Source organism: Trachypithecus francoisi, unplaced genomic scaffold (assembly GCF_009764315.1).
Source record: "Trachypithecus francoisi isolate TF-2019V2 unplaced genomic scaffold, Tfra_2.0 Lachesis_group10, whole genome shotgun sequence".
Classification (NCBI taxonomy): Eukaryota; Metazoa; Chordata; class Mammalia; order Primates; family Cercopithecidae; genus Trachypithecus; species Trachypithecus francoisi.
Window position 1 is genome coordinate 28,851,402 of NW_022681455.1, and position 13,375 is coordinate 28,864,776.

The following is a 13,375-nucleotide window of genomic DNA, read 5'->3' on the forward strand; positions in this document are numbered from 1 at the left end:
AAAGAAATGAGAGAAAAGGAAAGAAAGGGAGAGATAGAAAGAGGGAGAAAGAGAGAAAGAGAAAGAGAAAGAAAGAAAGAAAGAAAGAAAGAAAGAAAGAAAGAAAGAAAGAAAGAAAGAAAGAAAGGAAAAAGAAAGAGAAGGGAGAGTAGAATGTTAAGAAAGGAAAGAAATAAAGAAAATTGGCTCGAAAAAGTCTCCTGGCTCACAAGAACTCTGGTGACTTCTTCTACAGGAAAATCAGAGTCTCTTGTGTGTGACCACCAAAAGCACCTGAAATATTGACCGAGTCAAAGAGATAATAAATCCACCCCCACCCCTGATGTAAGGCAAATACAAACCTCACTGACTTTCCTAGGTGGTTTGAGTTTTTGATTGAGAATAGGTAGGGAACCCCGGAAACAACTCTTCCTCCTCAGCAGGAGCCTGGCCCTAGACTTCCTTCTTAAACCTCTAAAACAGTGCTTCTCAAACTTTAGCATCAGAGTCACTTGAGGGCTTATTCAAACACAGGTGGCTGGGCCCCACCCTCAGCAATTCTGATTCAATAGATCTGAGGTTGGGCCTGGAATTTGGCATTCTGCTTGCAGCACCCTAATCCCTCACCCCTTACTCTCCTGTGCAGTGTCCACTGTGACTAACGTGCCACTATTTGCTTAAAGTGCCTGGAGAGAAACAGTGGATAGAAGGGGGGGGGAGGGGGAAACAAGTACGAAATGAAAAGAAAATGTCTGCATTGCTTTCCTTCAAAAAAAAAAAATATATCTTATAACAAACATATGATTGGCCCCTGGGGCACACAGCCAGTCTTCAGCTAAGCAGGTTTCACCAGACAATATCCCTCCTGTATGCTGGCTGTGGATATTTTCACTGAACAAAAGAATCAAGAAGTAAGGACAGACTAGCCTGATAGAGTGTTTGACTAGTGGACTGATGACAAATGTCGTACTCTGTTGCCTCTCAAAGACACTTTTGATTCAACAGCAAACATATACACAGAGGACAGCAGTTTTGAAACATGCAGCATTGGAAACCCCTAAAAAGTGTCATCGGTAGATAGGATTTCCTGGAGTTCCCTGGTCATACAAAGCAGATGCGATAGGATTGACAGAGAAAGAAGTAAGATTTTTTGTTTTAATCAGAAGAAGCGCCAACACACCTGCAATTTACTCACCTTTACATTGCATCTATTTTCCGTTGTGGCAGAAAAGCTTTCTCTACTTTTTCATATGAGGCCTCTGTTTACTGTTGACAGAGATTTCCAGGCAACCTTTTATGTTTTGTTTTGTTTTGTTTTGAGACGGAGATTCTCTCCTGTTGCCCAGGTTGGAGTGCAATGGCGAGATCTTGGCTCACTGCAACCTCCGCCTCCCGGGTTCAAACGATTCTCCTGACTCAGCCTCTTGAGTAGCTGGGATTACAGGCATGCGTCACCACGCCAGGCTAATCTTGTATTTTTAGTAGAGACGGAGTTTCTCCACGTTAATCAGGCTGGTCTCGAACTCTCGACCTCAGGTGATCGCCCCGCCTCGGCATCCCAAAGTGCTGGGATTACAGGCGTGAGCCACCGCGCCCGGACCCCAATACTTTATTTTAACGAGGAAAATGGAGTGATTGAGGAAATCCAGGAAAATGAATCAATCGTATGGAATATCAGTGGGGAATGTGTTGATTCGTATTGATTTCGCTCCTTCAGTGTTGAAGACCTCTAATTCCCTGACAGTCTTCGATCGGTTGTCCAGCGTCCTGCCACTCTCATCTTAAGCGGCGGAAGAGCCACAGCAGTCCTTTTCTCAGTATTGGATCGCACTTGTGGCTGTGCTCTCTGTGCAGGTCGACAGGGAGAGAAATCAGTGGACAAATGCTTTGACTCTGGATTTGGCTCAGAAAACAAAAACAACGACCAAAACAAAATGCCCGGGGGGCGCTTTTCTCCCCTTCTTCTACAGTCTTTCCTTCTCTTTAATCACAGTACAAAACCGATGCCAAAGTGAGCCGCCTGTTGATGTGCACGCTTTTGTTTGCTTTCAAGAGGCCCTCTTGGGACCTCATTCTTCTTTCCCCCTCATTTCTTTCTCGTCTTCCTTCTGCCGTCGCAATCGCCTTGGGTGAGGTCGAGGCTTACAGCATAGCGATGGAACGTAAGTGAGGGCAGTTCATTGGGTTACGTTTTTACTCTCCATACATGCAGAAATAAGATAGAAAAAGGTGAGGAAGTAGAAGGCCATGTTGCTTGAGAATTAGATTTGAGCACTGCCAGAGCAAAACTACCATTTGGAGGTGCTGGGGATCGAACCCAGGGCCTCATACATGCAAAGCATGCGCTCTACCACTGAGCTACACCCCCTTCCTGAAAGGCTGTTTTATAATAATTTTCAGGAAGTAACTTTCATTTTCTGAGACTGTCTCCGTGAGCATGCTGGTAGTAGTGGTTAGTATTGTGGAGCGTCTGCAGCTGGAAAAGTGTCAGACAACCGCCACAATAAGTTTCCATTGTGGCTTTAAAATGTTGAGTTGTTAGGATCTCCTTCTTCTGTTATGCTTGGCAAGGAATCAAATTCTAGTTTTTCATTCTTTTGATTTCTTTCAGAAATGATACAAAGCTATTGAAATTCAGCTTTTTCTTACCTAAAATGCTTCATATTTGTTGTTTTCTCAGCCGGAATATTAAAGGTTAGATTCGATTGAGGAAAGCCACAGTCAGAAGAAAACCTGAGAGCGATGCACTCAGCATTTCATCATAAGGGTCTTTAGCTGGCATGGTGTCCTGCGCCTCTACTCACAGCTATTCCAGAGGCTGAGGCAGGAGGATCACTCGACCTTGGGAGCTGGAGGTGGCAGGGAGCTATGATCACGCCACTGCACTCCAGACTGGGTGATGGAGTGAGACCCTGTATCAAAAAGAAAAAGAAAAGAAAAGAAAAAATTGTAAGGTGTGAGTGAAACAACACCTCCGGGGATGACGAGAAGAGCTGAATTATGAGGGTGAGATCAAAAATAAGTAGAAACAGGTTTAAGAGGTATGGGGGGAAAGTGGTTTAGAAAAACAAACAGGCTCTTGCCAAACAGAAGGAGGTGCAGAAAGGGGGAGTTTTTAACAACTCTTTAAGGAATGGGAGAAAGATTGGAAGATGGAAAAGATAACTTAGCTTGGCTCATGCGAAATTCAGTATATCTGTGGGGCGCACTGTGAGGATGTTACAGGGAGAACTCAGGCAATTGACTCTGTCTCCAGCCTGGGATTTGCGAGCATTAGTAGCAGTAGGCATCCACCCATGGATGGTGGAGAAAGACTAAAAAGGGTCCTTTTAGATTTGGGAATTACAAACCTATTCATGATATTTGTAAAAAAGAAAGAAAGAAAGAGAGAGAGAGAGGGAGGGAGGGAGGGAGGGAGGGAGGAGGGAGGAAGGAAGGAAGGAAGGAAGGAAGGAAGGAAGGAAAGAAAAAGCCGGGGGTGGTGGCTCACTCCTGTAATTCCAGCACTTTGGGAGGTCAAGGTGGGCGGATCACCTGAGGCTGCAAGTTCAAGATCAGTCTGGCCAACATGATGGATTTGGGAATTACAAACCTATTCATGATATTTGTAAAAAAGAAAGAAAGAAAGAGGAAGAAAGAAAGAAAAGAAAAAAGAAAGAAAGAAGAAAGAAGAAAGAAAGAAAGAAAGAAAGAAAGAAAGGAAGGAAGGAAGGAAGGAAGGAAGGAAGGAAGGAAGGAAGGAAGGAAGGAAAGAAAGAAAAGAAAAGAAAAGAAAAGAAAAGAAAAGAAAAGAGAAAAGAAAAGAAAAAGCCAGGGGTGGTGGCTCACTCCTGTAATTCCAGCACTTTGGGAGGTCAAGGTGAGCGGATCACCTGAGGCTGCAAGTTCAAGATCAGTCTGGCCAACATGGTGAAACCCTGTCTCTACTAAAAATACAAAAATTAGCTGGGCGTGGTGGTGCACACCTGCAATCCCAGCTACTCAGGAGACTGAAGCAAGAGAATTGCTTGAACCTGGGAGGCGGAGGTTGCAGTGAGCGAGATCATGCCATTGCACTCCAGCCTGGGCAACAAGAGTGAAACTCCATCTCAAAATAAATAAATAAACAATAAAGTTAAAAAAAAGAAATTTTTGTTTTAAGTTGGCTCCTCTGTGTTCTTGAATCCTGGTATTTATCATTATTTGCCATGATTAAGACTATGTTCTTTGAACTACATAAGAAGATGAGAAGAAAATCCATTTCCTGACACCAAATTTCTAGTGACTGTTAACTCTTTCTCATTCTGATTTACCCATATATGCGCCTTTACCAACATTCATAAAATTTTAGAACTGGCAGAAAATAGCAGGTTATATTGGCAGAACTTTTCCTTTCAGTTGGCTGATGGAATTTCTAGAATAAAAATAAAAATAGGAAGCACTGAATGCTAGGTTTCACTGAATAGGAGACAAGAAAAGTGTTACACACCGAACTGGTGTGTATGCGTGTGTGTCTGCCTGTCTGTATGTGCATGTAAATGCTAGGGAGATTATCTTGGCTCTTTGATGCTGTAGAAGTAATATTAGGACAGTTTGCAGAAACACTCCTTCATCATTATGTCATGTTGCACCCAGAGAAACCTGGATGTCTACTGGATTCTTGGGAATTCATCATAATATGAAGGTCTGCTTTTTTGTTTGCCTCTTGAAAAGAGGAGAATTTTAAATAATTAAATATCTGTAGCTCTCTTCTGACTACCTACAAATGACACAATTGAAACACATTTTTTTGTAAAAACTGTAGGATGAGCTTATTTAACACAGAATTCCTCTGAGGAATTACACATTTAATTCTGAAGACAGAACACCCTCATGTGATACATACTCAATTCAGAAAACCTAAAAATATATAAAGTATCTGTTTAAACCTGCACTGTCCCATATGGTTACTATTAGCCACACTGGCTACTGAATGCTTGAAATTGCCCAGTCTAAGTTAAGATGTGTTCATATGGTTACTATTAGCCACACTGGCTATTGAATGCTTGAAATTGCCCAGTCTAAGTTAAGATGTGTTGTAAGTGTAAAATAAATATCAGATTTGGTCAGGCACAGTGGCTGGCGTCTGTAATCCTGGTACTTTGGGAGGCCAAGGTGGGTGGATCACAAGGTCAGGAGTTCGAGACCGGCCTGACCAATATGGTGAACTCTCATCTCTACTAAAAATACAAAACTTAGCCGGACGTGGTGGCACACAGCTGAAATCCCAGCTACTCGGGAGGCTGAGGCAGGAGAATTACTTGAACCCGGGAGGTGGAGGTTGCAGTGAGCCGAGATTACGCCACTGCACTCTAGCCTGGGTGACTCCTTCTCAAAAAAAAAAAAAAAAATATATATATATATATATATATATATATGTTTGTATATATACACCAGATTTCAAAGATGTGTAATACTATTTTTAAATATAAAATATGTTACTAATAATTTTAAAAATGATAGCGTTTTAAAATAAGTTTTTGGATATACAAAGTGATTTAAATATATTATTGAAACTGGGCATAAAAGATAGCAACAACAAACACTGGGGACTATGGGGAGGGGTGGGAGGGAGGACAGAAAGGCTTGAAAAGCTACCTCTTGGGTACTGTACCTGGGTGATGGGATCAATTGCCCTCAAAACCTCATGCAATTTACCCAGCATCATGTCGTATACCCATGTAACAAACCTTCACATGTACCCCCAAATCAAAAATAAAAGTTGAAATTATATAAAAATATAAATATTAACTGTTTTTTTTCAATGTGACTACTGCAAAAGTTAACACTACAAAATGGCTGTCATTTATGACTTGTATTATCTCTCGATTGGACAGAATTGTCTAGAGACAATGTTATCTATTTAGGTGCTGTTCTGGGAGAATCTCAGAGGCAGAGAACTTGGAGCATGATCTGCCAGTAATTAAGTTTCATGCTGTGAGTGGACTTGACAGAATGCATTTCTATTCATGATATCCTTTGATCTTTACAACATCCCATTTTACAAAACCATTATTAACCTCATTTTTAAGCCATTGAATGGCAGACAAATCATGCTTGGAATTACCCTAGGCCCTCCATTTCAACAGAATGTAAAGGAATCTTTACTGCATTAGGCACAAAGACATTCAGTGTTACTGTTTGTCTAGTCAAGTATTTCTTAATGAAATCAAATACAAACTTCTGAGCTGAGAAAGCCTCAGTGACCTAAAGGATAAAGTATCTGATTCCCAGTTTCTGTATAGTCAATGTCCCTACCCTGAGGCTGCTTCTCATTTGATACTAATTTTCCTTTTGCAACTTGCTGCAGTTGTAATGGTGGAGAACTGTAGATTATTGTATCCTCACAGGGTATGCAGAAGTTAGGGAAAAATAACACTGAAACTGAAGCAGTAATTTGAAAGAAGAAAAAAAAATCAAAATGACAAAAAAAAAAAAAAAAAAAGACCTATTATTCCAACACAGAATTTCAAGAGAGGAGTTGAAGTGAAAAAGGGAAAATGGGGCACATGCACCTAAGTCTTGACTTTGCTGCCCATTTGCTTTCATTTTCAGTATTCTATGGCCCCTCATGAATGTTCGATAGAATAATTCATATAGAAATACATATATTTCTTTTTTCCTGGATACAAACATGGAAACAGCTTAAGATTTGGAAATTCGGCCGGGCGCGGTGGCTCAAGCCTGTAATCCCAGCACTTTGGGAGGCCGAGACGGGCGGATCACGAGGTCAGGAGATCGAGACCATCCTGGCTAACACTGTGAAACCCCGTCTCTACTAAAAAATACAAAAAACTAGCCGGGCGAGGTGGCGGGCGCCTGTAGTCCCAGCTACCCGGGAGGCTGAGGCAGGAGAATGGCATAAACCCGGGAGGCGGAGCTTGCAGTGAGCTGAGATCCGGCCACTGCACTCCAGCCCCGGCGACAGAGTGAGACTCCGTCTCAAAAAAAAAAAAAAAAAAGATTTGGAAATTCTAGACAAGGTTGCCAGGCTGAAGAAATGTCTTCTCAGCAAAAAAAAATTTGGAATGTTCTTGTAATTGGGCCTGATGCAATGACTCCTGCCTGTAATCCAAGCACTTTGGGAGGCCTAGGCCAGTGGATTGCTTAAACCCAGGATTTCAAGACCAGCCTGGGCAACATGGTGAAACCCAGCGTCTACAAAAAAATACAAAAAAAAAAAAAAATGAGCTGGGCATGGTGATGCCTACTCAGGGTGCTGATATGGGGAGTTGCTTGAGCCTAGGGAAGTAGAGGCTGTAATGAGCTCTGATCGTATAACTGCACTCCAGCCTGGATGACAGAGTGAGACCCTGCCTGAAGGAGAAAAGAAAGGAAGGAAAGAAAGAAAGAAAGAAAGAAAGAAAGAAAGAAAGAAAGAAAGAAAGAAAGAAAGAAAGAAAGAAAGAAAGAAAGAGAGAAATAAAAAGAGAAAGAGAGAAAGAAAGAAAAAAGTTCTTCTGACAGCGGTTTAATGATGGAGTTGACTCAAGGTACAAACCTGGGGTTTTCTAACTTCAAAATGTTTCTTGCATACACCACACCCCCATATATATGGTCATACAGTATAGTAGTTACTTCACTGTACGTTTCTTTTTTTTTTCATATTTCTTGTGATTTAAAAATATCCCCCGCCCAACACATATAAATAATATAAAACCAAAAATGACTTGTAAATGCTGCAGCATATAGCACGTTGGAATTTCTTAGGTTTTAAAACTAATAACTTCCTGAGTTTAAGACTTTAAATAAGGACGGGCCCAGTGGCTCACGCCTGAAATCCCAGCACTTTGAGAGGCCGAGGCAGGTGGAGCACCTGAGGTCAGGAGGTCGACCCCAGCCTGACCAACGTGGCGAAACCTTATCTCTACCAAAAATACAAAAATTAGCCAGACTTGGTTGCGGGGACCTATAATCTCAGCTTACTCGGGAGGCTGAGACATGAGAACAGCTTGAACTCGGGAGGCAGAGGTTGCAGTGAGCGGAGATCGTGCCGTTGCACTCCAGCCTGGGCGACAGAGCGAGACTCCTTCCAAGAACTTTAAATAATTTATGTAATGACAGTACTTCATGGAATACTTCAGTGGAACATACAAAGGCGAGAGTGATACAAACATGTACATTACCTTTATCAGACTTTCAAAAAAACCCAAAAATTGGAGATATGTACGCTACTGGGATTGGCGTGCAAGTGTTGTATAAGGGAGTGATAATTAGGCAGAACTCAAAAGATACTGGTTGAAACCCCGGGGTTGAACCAGGGACCTTTAAGGTCTCGTCAGTCTAACGCTCTCCCAATTGAGCTATTTCAGCTACTCTAAGCACACACCCTTAGTCATTTCTTCAAAATATAAAAACCGTCATTTGTAGAGTGAGTGTATTTTCTAATGCCTAATTCTGTTTTGTTCAATATCGATACAAAAATTAGCCAGAGGTGGTGGCGCGCGCCTGTAATCCCAACTAGTAGGTAGGCTGAGGCAGGAGAATTGCTTGAACCCGGGAGGTGGCGGTTGCAGTAAGCCGAGATCACGCCTCTGCACTCCAGCCTGGGCGATGGCGGGAGATTGTCCAAAAAAAAAAAAAAAAAAGACAAGAAAAGAAAGAAGGATCTCTTATGTCCTCCAGTACATTCTATCTCTTCCTTAGAGTTTTTAAAATTGTGTTCTGCACTCTGGTGCATAACAACTCTTTTCTGTTGTTGTTGTTTTCGAGACAGGGTCCCGCTCTGTTGCCTAGGCTGGAGTGCAGTGGTGCAATCTCGGCTCGCTGCAACCTCTACTTCCCCGGCTCAATCGATCCTCCCACTTCAACCGAGGGAGAGGGAGTCTCTCTCTGTCGCCCAGGCTGGAGTACAATGGTGCGGAGTAGCTGGGATTACAGGCGCGCGCCACCATCCCTGGCTAATTTTTGTATTGATATTGAACAAAAAAGAATTAGGCATTAGAAAATTACGCTCACTTTACAAATGACGGTTTTCATATTTTGAAGAAATAACTAAAGGGGCGTTTACGGAGTAGCCGAAATAGCTCAGTTGGGAGAGCGTTAGACTGAAGATCTAAAGGTCCCTGGTTCGATCCCGGGTTTCGGCAGTTTCTTTGTTCTGCCTAATTATCACTCCCTTACACAACACTTGCACGCCAATCCCAGAAATGTATATATCTCAGTATAAGAAATTCTTTCGTTAAGTCAAAAGTGGGAAAACATTGGACTTCTCTGCTTAGACAGAGAAACAAATTCAGAGGTTTACAGAATTTCAGAAACAACCCTCTCTGGAATGAGAAAATTGTGGAGGCCGACGATGACTTGCAAACTAAATTTTAATAAAACCCTTTCTATGTCTTAACAGTTTTCAAACTCAGTCTCCTATTCTGAGAGTCGAGGCTTTTTATTTTTAGCCAAAATATGGTGGGAGGGTCAATTAGGATATGTTTTTCGATGATTTCCTCAAAAAAAGTTTTAGACTCCCTTACAGACTTTTTTCTTCCCTTGTAAGGTCTGAGCCTTCTCAGACAGGAAACATTCCTCTACTCTAGGTTTATCCCCGTCACGCATCTCTCCCCAGCTGGGCGCAGCCTCAGCCTATGCTGCAAAAATGTTTAAAGCTGAGCATATAGAGAAGGAAAACAAGAAAAAAAAAGAAAGTGATGTGGAAATTAAAATAGCAGCTACATATGAATCACAACACAGTGTTTAAAATGTGCGTAAACGGGTCTAGGAGTGCGCTGCACTATTGTGAAAAGTTCGTTCTGAAAACTGGGCGCAGTGGCTCACACCTATAATCCTAGCACTTTGGGAGGCCGAGGTGGACGCATCACTTGAGATGAGGAGTTGGAGACTAACCTGGTGAAAATGGTGAAACCCAGTCCCTACTAAAAATACAAAAATTAGCCGAGCGTGGCTCTTGTAATCTCAGCTAATCGGGAGACTGAGGCAGGAGAATCTCTTGATCCCAGGAGGTAGAGGTTGCGGTGAACCGAGATCGCGCCACTGCACTCTAACCTGGGCGACAGAGCGACACTCAGTCTCAAAAAAAAAAAAAAAAAAAAAAAAAAAGGAACGGGACACGCCGAGCAGCTTGCGGGGAGAGGGAAGAGGCGGGGTGCCGTGAAGTGGAGGAAGAAAAGGACAAAAGGGAGAGGGATAGAGGGCAAGGAAAAGCATCCTCAAGATTATTAGGACTTGGATGAACTGGATGGCAGAGTGAGTCTAAGCGCCACATCTCTCCGTCGCTTCCTCTGGATATGAGGGAATAGAGGCTCCTTTTTGTCTGTAGGGAGGGAGGCTCGACCAGGAAAGGGACTTGGTTCGTTTCGCCCAGGCTGTCACGGCTTCAAGAGCGCCTCACCGCTCTTTCCGTTGCTGGACAGACCAGCTGAGCTCTTTGGGTACGCACGTAAGGTCGCATTTTGATTTTTGGTTCAGGAAATGCTGATACTGGAGCTCCTGAGGGAGTTGCAGTGATTTCCAGATTTCCTGCGTGCCTGTGTGGAAAGTTAGAAGCGGAATCTACCGGCAGCTTCGAGACTAAGCATGACGGTGGAAACATCTAATTTTATTAGCTTTCGCCTGAAATGCAAAAGATGAGAAAGAAAGTTTCCGTTTGTTTGCTCCACATATTTCTCTTAGAAGCCTATGGAAAGCCAACTTTCCACCTGAAGAAACTCCTCCTGGCATTTGCAAGGAGCTCCTTTACTCCTCTTGTCCAACTCTTTTCTCAAAAGGACTCTGCAGAGCCGGACAGCGGCTGAGGAAAGGCTAAGTTGGGGGAAAATCCGTGTTAACTGCGTATGCAGCCACCGTTTCCTTAGTCCTACTACTGAAGGAAATAATGTATACAGTGGTCCATTTCCAAGACAAAGTGCCTTGAATCGGCTTAGGTCAGCAAAGTACAGAAGAAATCTGATATACTAGGCCCCTGCTTGGATAGCGGATGCCTGCTTGTCGACCCCCGCCTCTTTCCTCCCCCTTCCCCCCGATCCTTAGTTGCTCTCACCCAAACGAAAACAGTTTAGTCTAAGATATAAGTTTACTAGTCCGCAAAATAGCTCACTTTGTCTGTTCTTATCAGCCTGCCCAGCTACTTAGGTCATAAGTCAAATACTTAAAGAATCCCTGAGCTAACCAGGATTGCAATGCATTGTGGGCTGCAACAAAATGCAGCAAGACAACCCCAAAAAAGAAACACCTAAAGCCCTTGCCTAACAATCAATAGGCAAACTCCGAGAAAATTGTAACCCCATAGCACTCAGCCTATGAGGAACCGGGGGAGGGACTTGCGCACTAGGGGATAAATTGCTTGTTGAAACTTCTGGGTGTGCCTGCACGTCCCACACTCGATCTTAATCTCGCAAGACCGTCATTAGAAGTCTCACTTTCGCTGTTCTCCGGGTCTCTGAGTCCATTCTTTGGGTTTGGATGTTTGAGCTTATTTCTCACATTACAGCTGCAGAGGTGGTACAGGTGAATCCCTCTCAAGTCGAGTGAGTTAACCTCAAAATTGACTTTAGGGATGGCTTGTGATCGCCTGGTAGATGGTGGACGGTTACAGCGTTTAGAAAGTGAGTAAAAGAGATGATGCATACAGAAGCCCCACTGGGTTGCTTGGCTTCTGCAAATGGAGAAAGAGGCTGCTTTTCTGCCTTTAGGTGTTCAGTAACTTAATTTTTAATCCTTTGAAGAAATAGAGCTGAAAATAAAAGCAGATTTTCTTTTAACAAAACAGTGTCAAGATGCTTGCCAAGTATCCCCCTGTGAATTTCTGCTTAGCACTGTGATATCAGAATTAGAAATTGTGCAAAGAGTTCTAATCTGGAGTTATGGGTTGTTCAGTAGCTAAGAAGGAAGTTATTCCTGGAGAGTAAGTACAGTGAGATAGAAAAGGATCCATTGGGATTGGGAGAATAAAAGCTCATTATTTTTATTTACTTAAAAAGCAAAAACAAACAAACAAACAAAAAAACAGCTTTTACCCTAGATGGATCTTGGACTCTGGAGTTCAGAGAGCTTGACATTTCAGACCAGAAACTTCCTTAAAGAACCCAGAGAAGTAATTTTCTCCCTGCCAAATTTCAGCTGAGGTGATTGAGATCTTTTCCTCATTTGTCATTGTATTGGTTATTTGTCGTTATGTTTGTAGCTAAATAGTTTGGATTAAGTTTCAGAGTTTGTGGGTCTCCAACAGAAAAAATGACCACCAGCACATCACCAGCAATCATCAACCACTGGTAGTGGAATCTTTTGGTGAAAACTTGCAGGACTTTTGCAACCTGGGTGAGGAAGCAGTTAGAAGAAAGTAAGAAACACAAAAGAACTTGAGCCTTAACCTTCTGATCTGAAATCAGCCTTAGGTCACAGAATTCCATGGTGTCTGAAAATTTCATTTAAGCTGGAAATCGGCTGGATGGCAAGGAATACTACTTGCTTCTATAGTGCATGATCCACGTTAGTGATTTGTGGAACTACTTAGGTGGATAATCCTAAGCAACAAATAATTGTAAGTGAATGAACACGAATTACCTCCCTGTATGAGAGAGAAATGCAGAGGCCAACACAATTCACCTTGAAAATCATTATCAAATAACTTAGAGAAATAATCTGTGTCTGATATATATATGTATATACACTATACAATACATACATATGATATGTATTCCAGTGTTGTTGATTGGTTATTGAGGAAAATCAGAAATTATTCCAAGATTTGAACAATATACGCTTCTCAGATGGTTCCCATTTCATTTTAAATGTTGCTAGGCAGAGACAAAGATACAAATTTCTCAATTTGTATTAGAACGTAGAAGGTGTTTTATTCTATCTTCCTTGTCACACTCCTTGCTTGTGAGTCAATCAACTAAAGACATCTGAAAGAGAGAATTTCTTTCTCAGAGTCAGGAGGTGATGAGGGGCTGCTGCGGTAGGGAAAGAAATGGTGAAGTTGTTCTTTTTTGGAGAAAAGAAGCAAAAAGAGAGAGAGGAGAAAAAGAGAAAGAATGGAAGGAAGGGAAGAAGGAAAAGAAACAGTGAAGTTAACAAACAGAACTCCCTTCTCTCTTTATTAATCTTTAGGAAAGGTAGGGTTGGAAACTATAACATCCCTGGAAACCATTTAAATAGGGCCATCAGTAGGCCAGAAATTTTGATTAATGCCTTGAAAATAAAACCAGAAGTGATTAGATAGACAGGAAACAGCAGAGAAAATGGCTACTCTTTCACTACAGTTAAAACGTCTTAGACATCTGTGAACTATTTGTCTTCTTCTGAGAGGAGGGACACTTTTTTAGATACTAAAAAAGAATTGTTTGGCACTTCATGGCAGCAAGATATTTGATGTTTACTGACATTTCCAGACATCCAGGCATGATTTTTATTTAGCTGCTTT

At 42.1% G+C, this 13,375-nt stretch overlaps 2 non-coding genes across 2 annotated transcripts; one reads left to right on the top strand and one right to left on the bottom strand.

Annotated features, from left to right (window-relative positions):
- Window positions 1-2,275: 2,275 nt before the first annotated feature.
- Window positions 2,276-2,347, bottom strand: TRNAA-UGC. Its single transcript has one exon. It is a non-coding gene; the product is annotated as a tRNA-Ala (tRNA).
- Window positions 2,348-9,013: 6,666 nt separating this feature from the next.
- Window positions 9,014-9,086, top strand: TRNAF-GAA. Its single transcript has one exon. It is a non-coding gene; the product is annotated as a tRNA-Phe (tRNA).
- The last annotated feature ends 4,289 nt before the right edge of the window (window positions 9,087-13,375 follow it).